The sequence below is a fragment of the Pleurodeles waltl genome, chromosome 4_1 (assembly GCF_031143425.1).
Source record: "Pleurodeles waltl isolate 20211129_DDA chromosome 4_1, aPleWal1.hap1.20221129, whole genome shotgun sequence".
Classification (NCBI taxonomy): domain Eukaryota; kingdom Metazoa; phylum Chordata; class Amphibia; order Caudata; family Salamandridae; genus Pleurodeles; species Pleurodeles waltl.
In genome coordinates, this window is record NC_090442.1 from 417,906,386 (window position 1) to 417,928,844 (window position 22,459).

At 44.0% G+C, this 22,459-nt stretch overlaps 1 protein-coding gene across 7 annotated transcripts in view; it reads right to left on the bottom strand.

Moving 5' to 3' along the window:
• UPF2 (UPF2 regulator of nonsense mediated mRNA decay) overlaps positions 1-18,377 on the bottom strand; it is a 765,941-nt gene extending 747,564 nt beyond the window's left edge. The window contains exon 1 of one of the 7 annotated variants that reach the window (XM_069228662.1): positions 18,172-18,377. The gene's annotated coding sequence lies outside the window, so the exon portion shown is untranslated. The remainder of the gene's footprint in view (positions 1-18,171) is intronic. The other 6 variants (XM_069228663.1, XM_069228659.1, XM_069228661.1 and 3 more) reach the window with 6 other exon arrangements.
• Positions 18,378-22,459: the final 4,082 nt, after the last annotated feature.

A 22,459-nucleotide genomic window follows, 5' to 3' on the forward strand; every position in this document is an offset into this window, starting at 1 on the left:
GATGAAGTCTCTCAACCCCGTCTCCAGGGCTCTAAAGAAGCCAGGGGGAACATAATGCGGGAGATTGGAAATAAAGTACAAAAGGCGCAGCAGGACTACCATCTTCAAGAGGGCTATCTTGCCCGCCACTGGCAGCGGCCTCCAAAATGACATTTGAGATTTGATCAAAGACACCGCTCTTGTGAGGTTGCCATCAGCCAGGTCCCCTTCACGATGGTAGGTTTGGATGACCAGATATCGGAACCTGCACGGCTGCCACGGAGCAGGACTCCCGGCCAAACTAAGCCCCGGATTTGAGAGCCCAGGATCAAATGGGAAGAGGCATGACTTAGACCAATTGATCTTGAGGCCGGATATCACTGCAAAGCGCTGGAGCAGCAACCCAACCTCCGATGTGATCTGCGTGACATCTCTAAAATACAGAAGGAGGTCGTCAGCATACAACAGCACTATATGCAGGCCGTCCCCCAGGGTGATGCCCCAGTCATTCCCTTCCCTACGCAGGGCCGCCGCCAGAGGCTCCATGGCAAGTGAAAACAACAGCGGTGAAAGAGGACAGCCCTGCCTCGTGACCCTGAACACTCGAATCGGCTCTGATATCACGGACCCGCGGTTCGGTGTATAACAGTTTAACCAGGCGAACGAAGGATGTTCCCATACCAAACAGCTGTAACACCCTAAACAGGTAGGGCTACTCTAGGGAGTCAAAGGCCTTCTCCAAATCTAGGACAAGGCAACCCGCGCCCTCGGCCAATCCCGTCTCGCGTACTGCATGACCTGGAACAACCTTCTAATATTATGTGAGGTGTCTCTAGCCGGCACAAACCCGTTCTGATCGGGGTGGGCCAGGTCCGGCACACTCGGCGCAAGACACACCGCCAGCGGCTTGGCTAATATTTTATAGTCTTATTCAGCATTGCTCGGGCCGGTACGATCCCAGCTCCACCGGGTCCCTCTCAGGCTTAGGAAGGGAGACCAACAACGCTTCCATCTGAGTGGGCGACAGACAACCCCTCCGCTCAGCCTCCTTGTACACACAAAGCAACCTGGGTGCCAAATGCAGCGCAAAGGCATTGTAGAAGTCAACTGGCAAACCATCCGGGCCCGGGGTTCTACCGGATGCAACCTCACGAATACTGGACTTTATCTCCTCAAGATCAAGAGGCGCCTCAAGTGCCTTCATCTGTTCTTCCTCTAAACACGGAAGCTCCACCTCAGCGAGAAATTCGGCACAGGAATCTCCCATGAGAGGTGCGCCTGAAGCATAGAGCACCCTGTAGTGCCTCGTGAACTCAGCCTGTATCTCCCCGGGCGTGTGTACCAGTCCCCCTGCCCGCGAGCGGATCTCCACTATCGGTCCCCTCTCACAATCTCGACGAATCAACCAGGCCAGCAATTTACCCGCTTTATTGGCAGAAGCGTGAGTTCTCGCAGAGTGCGCTGCGTAGTTCAAACATCGCAGACGCTCAAGCAGCGAAAGGTGTTCAGCGCATACCGCGGACAACATCGAATTTTCGGTCTGACTGCCAGCCACCTCCCCCTCCGGTCGCAGCAAAACGCGCTCCACCCGAGTCAGGTCGCGTTCAACGGAACAACGCAAGTTACATTGAGTTCCCAAGCAGTGCCCCCGGATGAAAACTCTGAATGCATCCCACTCTACCAAACCCGACGAAGCCGTGCCATCATTGTGCTCGAAATATTCCAGGATCGCAGCGCTCAGTAACGCCCTAAAAGCAGCGTCTTCTAACAGTTCCGGCCTCAACCTCCAAGTAGGAACAGCCAGGCGGGAGGACTCCCAACTCAGGCTCACAAGCAGCGGGTTATGATCCGAGTGTGTGCGCCCCAAATAATCCGTATTCACTATTACTGAGGCCAAGTTCGGGGTGCAAAGCATTCTATCTAAACGCACATGGAGGGAGTGCGGGGCAGAGTAGAAGGAATAGACCCTATCTTCTGCATGCCGCTGCCGTCATATGTCTACCAATTGCCATTGCTGAGTCCAAGTCACCAAACCACGCACGGCAGCCACCACCGGGGACGTGGGCAACAGAGGAAAGGAGCGGTCCAGATCGACATTAAGCACACTATTGAAATCTCCGCCAAATAGCCATGGAAGATCACTCCAGCCCGCCAAATGTTGAGACAGGCCATGCAGAAAAGATGTCTGGTCCACGTTTGGAGCGTATATAGAACCTAGCACTACAGTATGACCTGCCAGCCTCCCCCGAACCAACACAAATCTATCCTGCGGATCTGCGATCTGCTCCTCTGCTGCAAAGGGAATGCCAGCTCTGATCCAAATCAATGCGCCCCTAGCATACGCTGAGTGACCCGCCGCATACAATTGCCCTCTCCAGCATCGACGCAACCGGGGAATCTCCAACCCCACCAGGTGTGTCTCCTGCAGAAACGCCAAGTGGACTGAGTGCCTTCTAAGGTAAGAATAAATAGCGTATCGGTGCTTGGGGGGGGTGTATACCTCTTACGTTCCAAGTGATCGCAGTGTATAAAGACATATCGTAGGTAGCAAACCACCCCTCATCTCCCACCACCCCACCCCTCCACACAGTGCCACATCTACCTCAACCTTCTCCCAACCATCGATCGGGTGGTCAGTAGATGCCCTCCAGCAGAACCAAAACATAACTAATACCATCAGAGCAGATAGACAACAGGTCACCGCCCAAACCCAGCAACAAGAACAGTAGCGTGCAACCACACAACCACACATTATGTGTCTCTACTAGTAGGAGTATGGGGTGGGCCAATCCCACAGAAAAGCAATCCAAACACAAGCCATTCTATCCGGCTACAGCAGATAACAGATAATAAGAGGGGGACATAAGAGGAAGTTCACACCTGTCAATCGCAATGGCACGCAGCTCGCAAGGGCAGGCACCGTGCCAGCAGCCACACATACAGCCATAAAGCATTGGATGCCCACATTCAACAACCAGATCCGCCACCAGCTCATTCCCTGAATCATACTAATTTAAGTCCAGCGCACACTACTAGCCAGATGGACAGTTCCAGCACTGTACAGTCTCCCAACACAGCTCGAGGATCCCTTAAAAGAGCTCGTCCGCAGTGGCCGGTGTCACAGGCGGGCCCCCAACGAGGCCGAACTCCGAGAGGCAATCCGGCGTAACAGGTCGGTCGCTGGGGGGCTGCGAAAGTTCAATGTCTGACTCGGACGCCAGCGGGGACGAACTGATAGCCGCAGCAGAGTGAATCGCTTCCCTTCTCTCTTGTATTAGTTGCTCCAAGTCTGATGCGCACACCACAGGACCAGCCCGGATTTCACCTCTCCTTCGGACACTTCTGGCCCGGCTGCACTTGCCTCGAGGCACCGCCACGGCCCGCTCTGCAGCACCACCCAAGGCCAGTCCCGTTGACTCAAGTCACTCCCACGCTACCTCAGGTGTAGCAAAGAAGTGCAACTTATTCTTCGCCACGACACACAGCTTGGCAGTGAATAGCAAAGAGTAATTTAAGCCAAGGGATCTGAGCTTACGTTTCAAAGGCAGGTAGGAGGCCCGGTCTCTCTGTACCGCTAGGGTATAGTTCGGGAATAGTAAGATCTGCACACCGTCCATCCGAGGAGGCGAAGCAGCCCTCACAGTTCGCAGTATAACGTCTCTGTCTGTGTAGTGGAGGAGGCGGATGATAAATGGGTGAGGAGCACTCCCCGGTGGTCTCGGCCGCGCAGGAATCCGATGGGGGTATTCCACAGAGAAGAAAGGAGAAAGCCCGCCCGCCGGCACGAGTCTCCGCAGCCAATTCTACGAGTAGGCCACTGGGTCCTGACCCTTGGTGCCCTCTGGCAAGCCAACCACTCGAATATTGTTCCTCCTGGAGCGTCCCTCCGCATCTTCCACCCGACTCTCCAACTCCCCTACACGAGTCTGCACATCCTCCATCTCCAATTTCAGACGGGAGGCTGTCGACGTCAGTTCATCTACTTTCGCCTCGATCTCGCCGGTTTTGTCTACCAGCTTGCGATGGTCAGCATGCAGCAGGACAAGGTCGCTTGCCACCTTGACTATCTTGGCTTCCAGCGATGTACGGGCACGCTCCAGCGAATCTCCAATGCGCACCACTGCAGCAAGTACTGCATCTAGTTTCTGGCTGTCCAGTACCACCGAGTCCTGCGATCTCCCAGCTCCGGCACCAAAGTGCAAACACACCGTCCCCGCCATGCTCCAGGCCACAAGGAGTTTCCACTTTCTTCCAAGTCTCCACTCACCAACTCGTCACCCACTGTATCCGTTCCGTACCTTTAATCAGCCTCAGTTGGAGCAAAAGGACCAAGCGAATAACCTGTCACCAAGGCAGCACAACCTGACACCAGTCAGGACAGCCAGCGACTGCTCCCAGCTCCGCACCACCGACCCCTAACTGCAGCCGGCTCCGCAGGGATCAGCACCGAGCGCGGTCTCCCACGTGGTGTCCTCCACGTTACAGCCAAGAAACTGGTCGCAACAGTCCCCACAGATCCTCCTCTCACGCAGACACCCAGGATAATGGGACAGGCCGAGCGCGCTTGCCGGGGCCACCAGTCCGCCACCACACAGCAGCACGAGCAGCCCAGCCCACTGTCCCCTCACCTCCAGGCTCCCACCTCTTCCTCCAGCCTTGCGGGTTCCACCATCAGCCCACGAGGTCCCAACAGGCCAATCAAGTCCAACGCGGGCACAGATGTAAGACGGTGCTTCCCCCCTAGGCCCGACACGGCCCCGATCACCTCTCTCCAGCAACTCCTTCAATATGCCCCAAAGCGGTACTCCAGTCCTCTGGGGGGGTGCCTTCCCCCGCCGTAGCTGCAATCAGGCACTGTCCAGATGCCGCCGGGGCACCGCCAGTTCTCAGGAGGGCCCCGCAGGCCCGGCCGGGGTCGGCCACCGACTTCCAGGAGGCACCCACAGACCACTCATCCGCTCCGTGCTCCTCGTCTCTCAGGGCGTCTCCTCACCCCCCTGTGGAGCAGCAACCACAGGGGGATCGCGCCGCAAGGGCGCCCCGGTTCGGGGGCCCGGCCTCTGCCACGCCACTCTGCGCGGCACCAGACCAGCAGGCCCGACCCACGCAGTCGCAGGCCGCCACACGAGGTCCGTTCTCGGCCCAACAGGTTTCAGGGCTGCACGGGCCCCGGTCCGACCGCCTGCAAGGCAATGCTGCTCCACTGTACCCTCAACAGGCGAAGGATAAGCCGGGTGCGGCGCGGAGCTCTAGCAGCTCGCGTCTGCCATGCTCAACAGCTTGGCCACACCCCTCAGGCTTATTAACTTATACGTACTACACAGAGCATAACTAACACCATGCAGGCTGCAGAGGCACTTGAATCTGATAGAAGCCAAATGTCTGCGATGTGGAGAGGAGGCAATAGAGTTTTTTCATATGTTCTGGACCTGCCCAGTTCTAAGGGAATTCTGTGTCTTGTGATTAGCACATTAAGGGAAGTCATGTGGAGGGAAGTCCCCCATAACCCCAGACATTGCTTGCTCAGTAGGTATCCTCACACATCCTGACAGAAAGTGACTAACAAATTTCAGGACTTAGCATTACTGCTAGCAAAGAGAGAGAGATAAAGAATTGGAAAACGGTGCAAGGTCCCCAGAGTGCAGCTTGGAAAAGGAAGGTATTGAGATGGGCTAGAGCTGAGGAGATGGTGAGAGACCGCAAAGCCAGGCAAGGTCAAGGACTGTCAGAGAGAGCCCTGGCCTGGAGCACTTTGGTATATGTCTTGGAGAACTCAGATGAAACACCTCGAGAAGGTGCACTACCAGGGCTCGAAAAATCTACTCGACCACTTGCTATGGCGAGTTTTATTTTATGAGGTCAAGGTATTTTTAGATTCCACTCGACCCTTCTGGCGAGTGGACAAAGAGGTGTTCTGTTCAGTCAGAAACTGAATTAGCAATTAAGATGCCTTTAAATCAGATTCTTGTCACATTTGCTCTGTGTACAGAGACACAGGTCAAAAGTCAGTTTGTCTTCTTGCAATGCAAATAATTTTCTTTGTGACTGCAGAGTTCCAGGATTTTGTAAGGTGAACTGTCTGACCTGTGTGAAATGAAAGGCATTAAGGTATCAGGTTTTTCCTAACACACAACATTTATATAACTGTTCAGGGTTGTGAAATGTAATTGAATATCTACTTCTCCATGGGACAGGTTGCTTCTTAATTCTACTTGTTCTGTAAAAAAATAAATCTACTGGTCCCTTTGGTGCCATGTAGTGCGGTGACACATTATGGCAGCAATCTCATAATATAAGGGTTCTGATAATAGCCTTTCTGATTACACCAGGGATACTACTGTAGTAGGGATTGAATACTTGCAAATACAAAGCCTAATATAGCAATTTACTTATTTTACCACATTTCCACAGATCTACATACTGGGGCTGGAGGAAGCTGTAAGCAATAGTTCCATGGCTGGAATGACTGAGTCTGCAAACCTACTAACTTGCATATTTTAAGGCTTTTCACCAGCTCTTTAATCTTTTCCTATAATGAAAAAGGGTGGAAATTTACTCCTGACAATGGCAGAAGTAGAGGTTCTTCCAGCATTTGGGAAAAAAGTGGTCGGAGGGAAAGTGAACTAGTAAATGCTCAATAGATTTTCACATGAGAAAATCTACACATGCATATTTGCTCGTGCTAAAATACAGTTCAAAAATATTGTCTAGGAGTACGGTTTCCTGGTCTACTTCTGTAAGTTCTTGTGAATTCATGAAAGTCACTAATTCAATTACATATATCATGGGTGCACATTTGTGACTTTCTTTAAGAATTGGATCCCTAATTAGGTCTTGCAATCACAAAGTCATTTTGTTTTTATTAAACTTCTATTTCTCATTCTATCTATTGGCTGGCTTTACTGTGAGTTCGTATTCTGCTCTTCCACAAGGAGCATATTGCCACAAAAAGTAGTTTTGTTCAGTGGCAGGCCCCCCCTTCAGACTCACTCAAGGAAGGTGCTGTGCTGAGAGGGGCCCCTCATGGGGGGCTGCAATGCCTTTGTTTCGAAACTGGTGGCAATGTGTTCCTTTTTTTAGACCAATTTTTTTTTTTCTTTTTGCCAGCGTTTGTTACAATGGTGAGGACCTGGCAGCTTCCACAACAATAAAGTGTTACAAAAGCCGTGTCAAAACAGGACACTCCTTGACAAAACCAAAAGACTCACACAAAATGTCAGATCGGCTGGCTTTGCCAGTGCTGGTTTATTTTCAGTCTTCCCATAGTCTTGTTGAAAATGGTTACACTGATTTTCCATTAGGAATATATTTTGGAAATACCAGTATGCATCAACACATTTTACTAAATGACGTTTCAAAGAAATAGAACCTAAAATTTCATAGTAGTGAAACCTTTTTTTTTTTTTTTTATTACTTGCATTTTTTTCTGAACATTTTATTTTGAAAGCAAAGAATCATCGCTCTTGCTTACGAGCTTCAGAAAAAATTTGCACCTAATCAGAGCATATTCTGGGAAGCATTTTACCTAGCCTCATCTTGTTACATTTTTCAAACGTGTGTACCCTTTTTTACGGGCGAGCGCAAAGCACTCCATCCATTCTGTAATCTCTCTTTGGGCTTCAAAACATGCGGATGTCACGTCAGTCATCTACATTGGTTCACGGGCTTGCCTTTTCAAATCAGCTTGCTTTCATTTGTGAAAGGCATGCATACATCATGCCTTTTCCGGTGGTTAGCCCACCTACACAGCACCGGTAAACTACTAAAAACATACGAGGCTCGTTGTTTTCAGCCTGGGGTCCAGACTACTATCTGTTTATTCTCCACGCAGAGCGATCGCGCTGCATTTTACATAGTGCGATCACGCTGCATTTTCTTTTTCTTTACAACGCTAATAGCTCTAACTCAAGCAAATGCGAGACCCGCTGCATTGAAAATGCTTGTTTATTACTGGAACCACTGTCAGTAGTGCAGTTTGACCTTAAAACGTTTATTTACAGTGCTCGCCCTAATAATGAAGGCTTTTCATTAATGAACCATAAATACAAGTTTGAACAGCATTAACATATGGACACACATATTACCTCAACTGCAGACAGTACCCCTCTTGTAAACTGGCAGCCCAAGGGTTTTTGCTGCGGGGATTGGGCCTTGTCCAAAGGACAAAATAGACATGAAAACCTGTTGCCCTTGGCCCCAGACAATATGTCCGAGGCGTCAGGCAATAGGAATTCCACCACCCTGATAACTACGTCAACTTTACAAGCATTTCAAAATATATTTCAGTAACTGTGAAAGACCATTTTTGTACTTCTGTGTAATGAAAAAAAAAAATGTTCATAGGATGAAAAAAAGCAGAACACTTTACTTGGTGTTGTGCAAATGATAAATGTTTTCTGAAACCCAATTTTCACAGATTATTGTTAATACTATATAGTGTTATTAGTAAAGCTGCAAGACAGTGAGAAGGTTTTTGGACATTTCTTGAAAATGTACTGTCTGTAAATGACAGTGCGCTACCACATCACGCTTTAGTAATATATTTATCAAAAGTGAGTGTTTAAACAAACTGAGAAACACTCCTGCCCTAATGGCAGAGGTATTAGTAAACTAAGAGGCAAGTCATGCATGGATCATGTGTACCCTATTTGTGGGCTAGATTTATTATACATGGAGCAAACATTTAGTGTATTTAATCAAACAATAGAGGATTTTTTTTTACAGCGGAATGCTGAACTCACATATTTGAAAGTGCACTCATGTGAGACTGAAGAAAAAGGTGACTGTAAAATACAATATTTGCCTAGGATCACACAATTTGAGACCAGTTTCCGGGTCAAGTACATTACAGTTAGGTTGAGTAGATTATTCAAGATACTCGACCTGCAGGTCTAGTAACATTTTAATGATTTTTCGATGCCTGCTACCCACTTAAACACCTTGAAATAACTCACATCCCATATACGTAGCAGGTGCATCTCGGTCTTTTAGTTCATACAGACTAAGATGGTGAGCGAACATAATATTAGACAATAAAGGAACAATGGCTAATTGCTGCGGCAGATAACGCAAGGAGAAGGAGTGGGAGTTGAGGTTAGGCACTTGACATGAAGAGTAGATGAGGGAAAATAATAATGGAATATGGTGTTTATATAACTATCTTAACATTGAAAAGCATGTTTCTCACAATTGTGTTCAAAATACCTATGTATCCTAAATAGAAGACACCAATGTTGATGTAACAAATTAACATGTAATATTGAAGTAATATCACACAGGTAGAGCTCTTGTAGTGCCTTTAATGTTAACAAAACTCAATAAAATATGACATAAAAAATGAAAATGTTATCTCAGCTGTGAAGGAAAAGAGTGTGGTATTCACCTCCTAGATCCAACAGACCTAAACAGACTGAGGGAAGAAAAGGGACAAATAAACCACATAATTCTGTGTATTATTACATATTAATCATGGTTATGAATGGCAATAAACTAGGTATATTAAAAACAAACAGAAAATTAGAGTGAGGTTAATACAGGGTAGTGAACTGTTTCAGTGTATCCTGTTACATTGGGTGAAGGAGCAAAATATGGAACAGTAGCCCCTCCAGTTACAGAGAACACTTCAATAACTGAATTGTTACTCATGGGTTGTTGATCAATAGTGCCTAGTTCAATAGACTTAGAAAGATGATAGATAGTTCCCTGATATTTGAAACCATGATCAAACGTTACTGGCAGATGTGCAGCAAGGACATTAACTCATCAAGCTCCTATCTGACATTTAACACAGGGCGTGCAGGTTGCAAACCAGTGTATGGATGCCTGCAGTAGGTGCTCAACTCACAGAGCTATCTAAGGGAAAGTATGCTGCTTTTGCCTTTGTGAATACAAAAGATATAAAAAATGTTCCACTTATAAAATGCAGTGCTATACAAGGATATAGAAGCGACAAGGATTAGTCCAAACAGGGTACAGCTCTCAGTGTGGCTTAAATTAAAGAGTTTTTTCTATTAGTGTAGTGCTCCCAGTCACTGATGTAGCAGGAAAACTATCCCTTAACCTTTGTAGTTTCTGCTTTAATATTCAATATATAGCATGCTATGTCTGGGCTGGTTTCATCATCAATTACTGGCTATTTGCTGTCAACTGTACAAATCTCTAGGACACAAAATCAAGTCTTGGGCTAAATCAACTATGTATTTCTAGAATAAAAACAGAATAGGGAGTGCTCTCCAAGTAATCACTGGGGCATTGTAATAGTATCCATATTAAGAACAGAGAATGTAATCACATTAAAGTCCATTCAGATGGGTACAAAGACTCTTCCATTTAGTTCATAAATACACGATTAGACATGGAGGTGAGACTTCAAAATGCTTTATTCTTCATATATTGAAGATCCAAACCAACCAACGCGTTTCGCTCTTGAACAAGGGCTTCATCAGGGAATACAAATGTCTTTTTAATAATATCACCATCTGCACTATTATACTCGTAAGGTACAATATTTCAGATCAGTGCTGGTCACTGGACATTAGACCTCCATAACAAGGTCTGGCTCCTGGCACGGTGGTCTAGAGAGAAGAAGTGGATACGCGCCAGGAGCCAGACTTTGTTATAGGCTTGGAACAAACATGACAACTCATTGAGGGAACAAACAGCATGAGATTCCGGAAAGACATGAAGCACACAGTCCCCAGGCAAGCTTTTAATCAGTGGCTTTAAACTGTGTACTAGCGGACCTTAACTCGCAATACCTTTTCAAGAGATCGGACAATATAAATAAGACAGAGTCAAATCATATGGCCCAAAAACAGTTCTCTTTCTATATTAAATTTAGACATAAACCACTTCCCTCACTTAACAGCTCCTTCTCAGAGTATTAACAAAGACCCATCCCAGACCACTAAGCCAATCACTTCTACTGGTATTGAAAGCACCACATGGAATTTGCCAATAGTTATAAATCCCCTCAAAACTATAAACATTTGTAGAAACTCAGGGCAGAGATTGTTTGCTGCACTATCTCCTTCTCTTACAGTTTCACAGGCAGAACACCTGTTATTGGAAAAGTGATGCTCAGGCTTTTCTTTTCTAACTGGTAAGTGAGCATCTCACATGTGCCGCTTGCTCTACCAAACATGTTTATGTACAAACATAACAGAGTCATCCTTTTGCACATTTAAGGCTACACAATAATGCTTAACTGTTCTCAGGGCTGCAATAGCGAGGGATCCAGTTGGATTCCCAATCAGGCAGCTATTATTGAATTCAATCCTGGACAACCCTAGCAACTTTGCAGAAAATGAGAGACATTCAGAGGTGCCTTTACTTTACGTCCATACTAGCAAATTGCAAGGGGTGAAATAGGGCCCTTATTTGGAGTTCCAGCTAGGCTCAGCACAAAGGCCTCTCTTAACAGGTCATCAGCAATTCTTTTATTAGAGTCTCATCCTGGCAGGAAGCTGGCTGAAGCCTAAAAACTGTCCATTTCTAGCACTGCCCCTTCTGATAGAATGTTTAATTCCATAAATGCAAGACACCGAATTACATGGCACTTTGACACCCCACTTTGTTTTTAACATTGTGCAGAATGATTTCTCTAGCAGGCAGGGCCGGCACTAGGCCTGGGCAGAGTAGACAGCTGCACAGGGCTTTGCTCCAGCTCACAACAAAGAGGCCCTACACCACAACACTGCCCAAAATACTTCAGTGTTACGGGGCCCAAACAGCAACAGAGGAGCAGTGCTGTGAGGCCCAGGTGAAGGAGGGAGTGGACCCCTTGCCAAAGCCCCACAACCATGTGCTCAAATCGCTTCAGAGCTCTAATTGCTGCATCTGCATAATAACAGTGATTCAAAGGGAACTTGAATGTCCTTAGATGTGAAGTGAACCAAGTGCCTGAATGAATGAAAAGTAGGATGTCCCACAGGGCTTGCAACAAAAGAAAGAATCATACCATCATAAATGAGCACTAGTCACCTTGGAGACAGGAAAGGGAGGAGTCATCAAGAATTTTTTTTAAATGCATTTTTTTAACACTGTGGAATTCCTATAACCCGACTACCGGGACATATTGTTTGCGGTCAAGGGCATCAATTTTTCATGTTTATTTTGTCCTTGGGTCAAGTAGTTCAAACCCCCTGCAGCACAAACCCTTTGGTTGCAAGTTCACAGAGAAGGGAACTGTCTGCAGTTGAGGTAATGTGTGTTCATGGGTTAATGCTGTTCCAACTTATATTTATGGTTCATTAATGAAAAGCCTTAATTATTAGGATGAGCACTGTAAAAGTTTTAAGGGCACCCTGCACTACTGACAGTAGTTTCAATGAAAACAAAAAGTGTACACACTTGTTTGAAAAGTTTGACAATATGAGGCTAAGTATAATGCTCCCAGGATGCTCTCTGATTGGATGCAAATGTTTGCAGACGTTTGTAATAATTCTTTGCTTTCAAATTTAAATGTTCAGAAAAAATGCAAGTAGGAAAAAAAAAACATTTTGCTAATATGACATTTTAGGTGCTATTTCTTTGGTGCTATTTATTTGAAGCGTCATTTAGTAAAAGCGTTGATGCATGCAAGTATTTCCAAAGAATATTCCTAATGGAAAATCAGTGTAACAGTTTTCAACAAGATTATGGGAAGAATGAAAATAAACAAGCACTGGTAGGGCCAACCTATCCAACATTTGTTGTGAGTCTTTTGGTTTTGTCAATGCGTATTTTGTTTTGACATGGCTTTTGTAACCAGTTATTGCTGGGAGAGCTGCCAGGCTCTCACCATTGTAACTGACACTGGCAAAAAGCAAAACAAGTTTTTTGGTCTCAAAGGGCACACATTGCCACCAGTGGTGTAACAAAGGCCCCACATCCTGTGCTGTGCCGGAGGACCCCTCCAGGAGCTCCCTCAGCATAGCACTGATCTGAGCGAGTCTGGAGAGGGAGCCCCCTCCATGTTCTTTGCAGGGGGATACCTTCCAGTTTCATTACACCACTGATTGCCACAGTAGTTTCTGGCAGTGAACAAAACTACTTTGTGTGACAATATGCTCCTTGTAAAAGACCAGAATGCAATCACTTCAAGTAAAACCAACCCATAAATAGATAGAGAAATAGAAGTTTTAAAAAACCAAAATGTCTTAGCTAATACCAGACCCAATTAGAGACCAATTTCTTAAAGAAAGTAAAAAAATGTACACACATGGTATATGTCTTTGAATCAGTGGCTTTCATGAATTCACAAGAACTTACTGAAGTAGACCAGGAAATCATACTCCTAGAAAATATTTGTGAATTGTATTATAGCACGAGCACATATGAATGTGTGCATTTGCTCATGTGAAAATGTATAGAGCGTCTACAAGTTCACTTCCCCAGCAGCCACTTTTCCCTAACCCTGGAAGAACCTCTACTTCTGCCATTGTTAGGAGTAAATGTTCAACCTTTTTCCGTATGTGAAAAGATTAGAAAAGAGCTGGTGAAAATCCGTAAACATGCAAGTTAGTTGGTTTGCAGACTCAAAGGCATTCCAGCCCTGCAACTATTATTACTGCTTCCTCCAACCCCAGTATGAAGATCTGCAAAAATGTGCCAAAATAAGTAATTTGCTGTAGCAGGGATTGAAATTGCAAGTATTCAAACCCTTCTATAGTAGTAGCCCTGGCATAATGAGAGAGCCTATTATCTCTTACATTATGAGATTGCTATCTTAATTTGCCGCCAAACTACATGGCACCAAAGGAACAAGTAGAATTTTTTTACAGGAAATGTAGATTTAAGAAGCAACCTGTCCAATGGACAAGTAGATATTTTATTAAATTCCACTCCCCTGACAGAGGCATTTTACCATAATGCAGCAGAAATCACTGCATTGAGATATATTTAATAAAAGTGCAAGTTTTTAAACATGAACTGAGAAAAATTCCAGTACCCGTGCTGACGATAGTGATATTAATGAACTAAGAGAAGGGCCACTGGAATTATGTGGCAGGAAAAAACTAAACTAGGCAGAATTTAAGCAGCAGGAAAAGGCAAATTATATGGCATAATATATACATACGTTTACAGTTATAAAGGAAACTTGTTCTCAGACCCTAAATATTTGCCTGAGAACGCAAAAGAGATAGCGAAACAGCGTTACGGGGAGAAAGCTACGACCTGTAGACTTCAGGGCGCTTTGATGATGGAAACAGTCTAGCCTTAGCCTTATATTCAGATTTCAACTACAGATGCCATGGAACCTTATCTTGCCTGGTTTGAGAATACTTCAGAATGCCCTAGTCTAACCTTGGTTAGGCTAAACTTAATCTATTTTAGAGGGGCTTTCCCCATGCAGTGTAATTGGAGAAAAGATTTGCCTACATGTCCTTGTGACACTAAGTCCAAGCGGAGCACATCTCTTTTTATTATTTTGCACACTGTATTCTGCACCAAGATCTGCTTTTATATTGCCAATGCTGCGCAGGGCATATGTTAGACATACTAAGGAAGCAATGATCTACGTACAAAAATTATCTATGCATAAAATTTGTCACTCCATACTGAATTTTTTTAGATTTGTTATTGCAATTAGGAAACTATAATACTTCGTTGACGTATCTGAATGAATGGAATTAGACAGATGTTTATGAATTTAAGATGTCTTGTAAGACCCTCCTAATAATTAGGAAAGGGTAGGATCTGATGGATGTAATTTTAAATATTTTATTTTTACTTGAGTCTCATATGTATGGTGTTAATGGTAAAAGTGATATGCTTTTAGAACTTTTAAATGGTAACAAAGCTTTTTTATGTGATTTTATGGCAATTGCCGAATGTAGTTTTTAACTGACAGTAATGCCACACATTTTGAGATACTAATAACATGGTAAAGATGACAAAATTATGAGGTAAATATATCACAGGATGGCCAGTCAATCTTTGAGAAGGGCATGCCACTGTGCAACAAGTGTTGCTGCATTTTAGCAGACGTTTGATCTGTACAAGCTATGAATCATTTTTATGTGGCAAATCCATAATTATGCAGAAAATGCAACAACCACAAAATTGCATAATTCAGTGGCCCTGACTAAAAAGCATGTCAGGGTTCATGTACATGACCCTATATGCGGGCTAGTCTTATTACATGTACAGCAAAATTATAGCCTACTGCATCAGACACAAGAGAAATTGTGCAGCACGCACCATCATTGTGCATATTTGAGCATGTTCTGATGTGTAATAACGAACAAAATGAAGGTTGGTGAAATAAAGCATTTGGTTCACACCATTTGATCAAGTAGAGAAACCGGGATCAATTCTAGATTTTTCAGTTTCTCACTGTGCCAGTGAGCCACTACATGAGTATCTCTTTATGATATTAAAGTTTAACGCTTTGGCTCTAATTCTTGGAGGATGAGACTAGAGCCTGGATGATAGGCAGAACCAACATTGTGTTTTGGGTAGTTTTACAAAACCTTGACCATGGATATAAGGGCATCTTGCAATAGACACAGGCTCCGTTAATTATTTTTCTGTTGTTTTGCCTGGATTCCCAGTATGCTGAGCTGAGGGCAAAATGTATGCCTGGCTCCCCATGATGCGTGGTGGGTAACTTCAGCTACTAGGTCACAAGGGGAAGATGGATGTAAGGGGCTGAAATCACAGGGAGAGAGGAGCGATAAAGAGGAGATAACACAGGAATGAAGTGGATATAATAGGGAGCTGAACCAGCAAGAGTAGGTAATGGGTTGGGAAGAGATGAGGTGAGGTGAAAAGTAAATCATGGTGGTGAGAGGTGGATGAAAGTGGAGAGAATCAGCAAAAAAAGTAAGAGGTTGAAGAAGAGGCAAAAATATAATTTATCTAGTGTGTGCTGCTAAGTCCGTTCAGCCTTCAGCTGAAGCTTACAATTTCCTATCCCTTTATTTTCCATGTACAAAATTTAAATAAATTGTCTTAGTTTTGAGATGCAGGTGTCATCCTTCACAGAGGGCTGTGGTTTTAAACCATCCTCAGGTGTGTCTGCTGAATGTCAGCCTTCCCTTTCTATTAAATCTTACTCCCAGTGTGACTGGTTCCTGCACATGTCCTGTCAAGAGATCTAGAGATCATAGCTCTTGCCCTGAACTCCATTTGCAATATCTTGTTTGCCTCACCATAAGGTCCAACCAGTGTAAAAACTAAAACAAAAACTGAGATTGTTTCTCTGCTACAAAAAAAAAAAAAAACTTCAGCATGTTCAAAACATCACTGTAGCTTCTCTTACCCCCTCTAAACTATTTCATAATATTTTTCTGTAAAAGGAAAAGGCAGAAGTATATTGTAAGACTTTTGTGTCAGAGCCAACAGATAATTGATAACCTCAGTTTAAGATACCATTGCTTATGATTTTTGCTTCAGAACTGGCTATTTCATTTTATTTTAGTAAGAGTTATTTTTTTAGAACCTTGTCTCTCCAAATGTGGAAAAAGCGAGCAGTCAAAGCTTACCTCAGGAGATGATAAAGGTACTGGAACACAAACACAGTATGTTATATTATTCGTACCATATCATCACCTTGTTCAGCCAGCCTAGCTGTGTCTTTTAAAAGGGACTGATTTAGAGCAAGTGGTTATGGAATGAAACACTAAAAAATGTGTTCTATAAATGATAGTCCTCCAATACCCAAAAAACATCTTACGATATCCCAGTGTTTGCAAAGCGTCCTGCAAAGTGATAACGGACAGTAGTTCATTCTGCAAATCTTAAGTGCTTCGAGGTCCAAGCAAGAGGCTGGATTCGGGTAGGAAAGGCATAGAATCCACAATTGTCTGATAGGCATGTAGCCAAGCCACTTGGTCAGATTTTTTTAATTTTTTATTACTGTGAATAAACTAGGCTCCTTGCTTGGGCTGCTTTGCCCGCTGGGGCACAACCCGAAAGGATACTGCAGCCTTAAGGATGTGTGCAGAGTTAGTCTGACTGTGCTCGCAAAGCCAGCTGGCTTATTGTCACGTGCCAAACATATTCCAGCTTTTGTAGCACCACATTTACAAGTGCATTTTTTAACTCTTACACACACGTGGGAAGTGCTTCCATTTTACCATTACTACCACCATTTTGTTTATATTCATATGATGTTCCAGCTTTTGTTGCTTCTGCCTACCAACATTTGAAACACCCTACCTGTGTATGACATTTGTGCTGTCACCTCTTCTTAAATTTTGGAAACAGTGCCCTTTGATGTTGGCTGCAGCTCACTCACATGATTTAGCATTTATCTAGAGTTGATCCCCCCGTGCCTACTGAAATCCGAATTCCTCATCTTCAAATGACTCTCCAGCCCTCTTCAGTCAAGTAATACCGCTTTAAAATATAGTTATTTTATTACGATGATTATTTATATTTTGAGCCATTTCTGTGACAGCTATGCTAGGTAAGTAGTTTCTTACAAAACTGCTTCAACAATGCCAGGAAATTAATATTGAATTGATGTCACTTCCTGTGATGTCACATCTTAGAGGAGCTGCGCATGTTCCTATTCTGCTTGGTGTCCCAAAAACCCTAGAACCAGCCTTGGTAGCAAGTGCATAATACTGTTACCATAAAAATGAGTGGACAGGTGTATGTACATATATATATATAATAATAATAATAATAATAATAATTGCATTTGCTCCCACCATTAATTCTGGAAACATCAGGACAGTAAGCTGAAGAGATAGCACTAGCAGATATACATTATAAAAATGCTGCTAATAAAACATAACTTTATACTTTAAAATATGGAATGGTCATCCTTTTGTCTAAAATGTTTAGAACTCGTGTCCTTAAAGTAAAGGATAAGCACTCACAGCTGGTGCGAAGTCCCTAAAACAGCTGTCTACAAGAAATCAGAGCCATGACAAACTACTTTACAAACGCAGATATACAAACAACTGCCCCAGGGAATCCTAAGTATACGACATAGCCACCCCCACGGACCCGTCAACCAGGGTAGCGTTGCAGTTCATTAATGCTAAGAAAACAACTGCGTGAACTAAACTCGGAGTCCAAGGCTGAAACTTCAGCAGAGCCTTCCACAGTGCATACAATAGCAGCTACTGTCAAAAAAGTTATACCAACACAAAATCAAATAATGCAATTTGAACTGCTTTATTAAACGACGTTTACATTGTTTTAACCCTCCTACGTGAGGCAGCTTCAAGACACAAGGAACACGCTGATACTCACAGTAGAAGGAGCACCGCTTGCTGCCGGCCTCCGGGGCACTCATGGGCTAGAATACCGCAGGAAAAGGCCCAAGGTCTAAGGTAGAAGTGACTACGCTTCCGCGCGTTAGAAAGCGGGGAACGTTTACCTTTGAATTCCTGTAAACATTCAGCTCTCACACATCACAGGACCCCAGCGCTGTCTTCTCTCGAAGACCCCGCGTACGAGGGGAATAAACGCGCTGCCTGCGAGATAGTTAAACTACAATCGCAGGAACAGCGAAAGTGAAGCGAGAACACGGAGAGAGAAGGTAACGAATTAAGCAAACTGTAGAAACAGATCTTTCCAAAGGAACTGTGAGTCCCAGGAGCAAAGTGGCAGCGAGCAGGCAACACGTTAGACAGCCCGGAAGAAGTCAAGCGTCACATGCATCCACCAGAGGCTACCAAAGACCAGTCCATTCACCCACTCCAGAGGGGAATACGGAAGGAAAATGCTAGATGATTAGCCATACTGTCAGTGCGGCGACTGAGGAAATAGCGGCATGCAACGACTCCTAATGTTTGGTTTGTTCAAAACGGGCCGCGTCTCTTAACAAACATACACTGGTCAGAGTGCTGCAGAAATATGACGCACGGAATGATAGAACAGAGGGTTACCAAGGGAGAGGAGTGACTATACCAGGGAGTTTGACATATTATTGCAACGTCACTCAGAGAAGAACGAATGAACATCGCACACCCGTTACGGCTTACATTAGCAGTGGTGGCCATGCCAAGGTCAGGCGAGCCTAGTTTAATAATGTTTTGCCCCATGAATACATTACAACAGACCCTACTCAGGCAGGAGACTCCCAATATTTTAGGCTAAAAAGTCTTTATTTTAGCTGTCTCCCTCCTGAAAATGCATCTGCTTCAATAGAAGCTGTAAATCAAAATACGTGAAGATGTTCTTCTTTAAAATTGTATTCTACGAATGTAACATAGATAGGCCCACATATAGACATTTTAGCATAACGCCACCAACTTCAACGAGATCCTTCTCCAAAACCCTCTGCACATTCTATGACATCATATATCTATATACTATATATGCATATATATATATATATATATATATATATATATATATATATATATATATATATATATATATATATATTGAACTAACATTTTTTATTCTACTTGTGAACATAAAGATCAATAATGATTGGACAATGACTGCAGGTGCATGAGTGAACGCACGAGTGTAACGTGAATTAGTGTTAAATGTCCAACTGTATGAATGCTTGAATGAATTAATGTAATGTGTTGTGTAAACGTGTAAACTATGTTCATCTCTCATTCCATAAATGAAACAAAAATGAGATTATATTAATACATTATAAAGTCAGAATAGTTTTTTGGGGTATTGTAACATCAGTACTTCGAACTTGCTCATTGATATCAGATCTGTAATTGACATTAGTTTGTGAATTGACATCCTGTACTGACAAGCATGTGGAATTTCGTCTTGTAAAATATTTTAATTTTGAACTTCATTATTGCTTATGTCATCATATACCTCATCGCCCCCTTAAAATTAATTAAAATACATTTGTTCCTCTTTGTCTGTTAGTGAGAATCTTTTTTATCCTTCCAGAATTTTTCCTGTCCAAATTTTAACAAAACAAGAGCATTCTTACTACACCATCATTTGTTTTTAGGTAATACAGCACTGTTTGAAACTTTCATAATTTGTAAACGTTAAGAGTACACCGATTCAGCCTTTTGTTCTTCGACCCTTTTTTTACCAATTACCCAATCACCTTCTTTGAATATTTTCGTTTTACATCCGTTGACAGAATCATGTTATGTCTTTGTTCTTATTTGTCTCTCCACAATTATTTGTTTTACATGTAAATCTTTATCATTCATTTCTGCAAATTCATTTGTAAAATTGTATTTTTTCCAAATTTAGGTGTAAGTATAGTATTTACCTTTCAACTACGTAATAAATAAAAAGGATGGAATCCAGTAACAGAGCTTGATGTATTGTTGTAACTATACACCTTTTCACGTATAAAATCGAATACCAATAACTGAAAAGCAATGGCCATTTGTATTCCTTCCTTTAAAAATCTATTTACCCTCTCAACGTGGCCATTGGAAGAACTGTGAAGTGGATTTTTTTCTGTTACTAAAATATTAGGTAAATCTTCAATTGCAAAAAATATTTGTAATAACTCAACAACTACATCCATTGTAGTAGTAGGAATACATTCATAGTAAATCTACTTAGAATAGTAGTCACTGAGAACCACCAAATAGTGTTTATCCGTCTCTAAAATATTTACTGGATCACAAAAATCTATGGCCACTTTAGACCAAGGTCCATTCGATATATGCCTACTAAATGCATTTCACATTTGCTGTGCTCTTCTACAGTGTTTATGTGACCTTAAACACTGTGCACACTTGTCAATAAAAAGATCTACATCAGAATCTAATCATGGCCGCCAATAATAATTGCAAAGTAACTTCTCTGTGGCATTGATTCCAGGATGACCCTTATGAGCTAAAACCAAGAATTTATTTCATGACTGTCTCAGTGGTTGTCGGAAGTTAGCCTGGTGTGTGGTGGGTACCTAAGGTACTTACCCCTTATACCAGGTCCATTTATCCCCTATTAGGGAAGTGTAGGCAGTGTCTAGAAGCCAGGCTCTCTAGAGGTAGCTGTGGATGAGCAACCAAGGCTTATCTAGGAGACGTGCAAAGCTCATGCAAAACCACTGTAGCCACACAGCACTTACACACATGAAGGAAAACACTCAGGTGTACAAAAATAAAGGTACTTTATTTTTGGTCACACAATACCACAAGATACTAGAAGGGCAACCTTCCAATAGGAAATAAGTAATACACTAATTATATACACTAGTAAACAGTAATAGACGTAGAAAAGGTTAGAAAACAGTTCAGTTGCAAATAAACAATAGTGACTCTAGGGGGAGCCCAAACCATATACTAAAAAATGGAATGCGAACGCCGGACCCCCACCTAGGTAAGTGGAATGTGTAGAGGGGAGCTGGGAGTACTAGAAAACCACTGAGGTAAGTAACACAGTACCCCGAGTGACCAGGAAAGCAGGGGCAAATCACTGGAATTTCCCCAAACCATCCAAAAGGAAGGAAAAGAAGACACCCAAACAAGACTGCAAGGAACCAGTGGTGGATTCCTGGACAGGAAGCCCTGTGGAAATAGCGGACCAAGTCCACGAGTCACAGTGGAGTCCAGGAGGAGTAGGAACTACTACCCACCCAGCTGTAGGTGCAGGAGTTGGTCGATTGTGATGAGAAGAAGATCAGCACTGCAGCCCTAGAGCCGGAGAAGGGTTTCTGAGGGGCGCAGATGACATCCCACGCTGGAAGGAGAATTGCAGTCGGGTGTCGGTGCAGGAATTCCACCAACAAGCCTTGGCAAAGGCAAATGTCACGGTTGGCAGGAAGTGGTGCTGCCAGGGACCAGCAAGGCCGAGGAGGACTCAATCTAGGAGGGGAAGTCAGAGGGGACCCTCAGCGACACAGAGAGCCCACAGGAGCAAAGGCAGTACCCACAGGACGGGGACACAGGAGTCGCAGAAGAGACTATGCAGCAAAACTGGAGAAGGGTCCCACGCCGCAAGAGAACCATGCAGAGGGCTGTGCTTTGCAGGAAGGAGTCCTGGGGGCTGGAGCTACAAGCAGCCTGAAGATCCCTTGGAGGAGATGCAAACAATCCTTGGCAGCTGCAAGAGACGCGGTGCACAGGGGTACTATCCTGCATGGGAAGGCATGAGGTTACCTCCACTAAAGTTGGACAGCTGGCAGAGAGGTCCAAGAGGACTACTCCGGACCACCATCCTTGATGCAGGATCCATGCAGCTCAGGATGAGAGGAGATCCACGCAGCCGGTCGTCATTGCAGTAGGTGCCTGTGGATGCAGGAGAGTGACTCATTCACTCCAAGAGGGATTCCTTCTTCCTTCTCTTGCAGACTGAAGACTTGCTGCCCTCAGAGGATGTATGCACAGCCAGGGAAATGTTGCAGAAGCAGGAAGGATTCATGGAAACAAGGTTGCAAGAAAAGTCTTCTTCCTGGATTCAGATTGTCGATTCCTGGAGGGTCCAGTCACAGTTCCAGTGGCTAGAAGTCGAAGTAAGGTTGCAGAGGAGTCCTGCTAGAGTTTATTTTGCAAGCCAAATTTGAGGACCCATCCAAGAGAGAGACCCTAAATAGCCCTGAAAAGGGGATTGGCCACCTAGCTAGGTGACCACCTATCAGGAGGGGGCT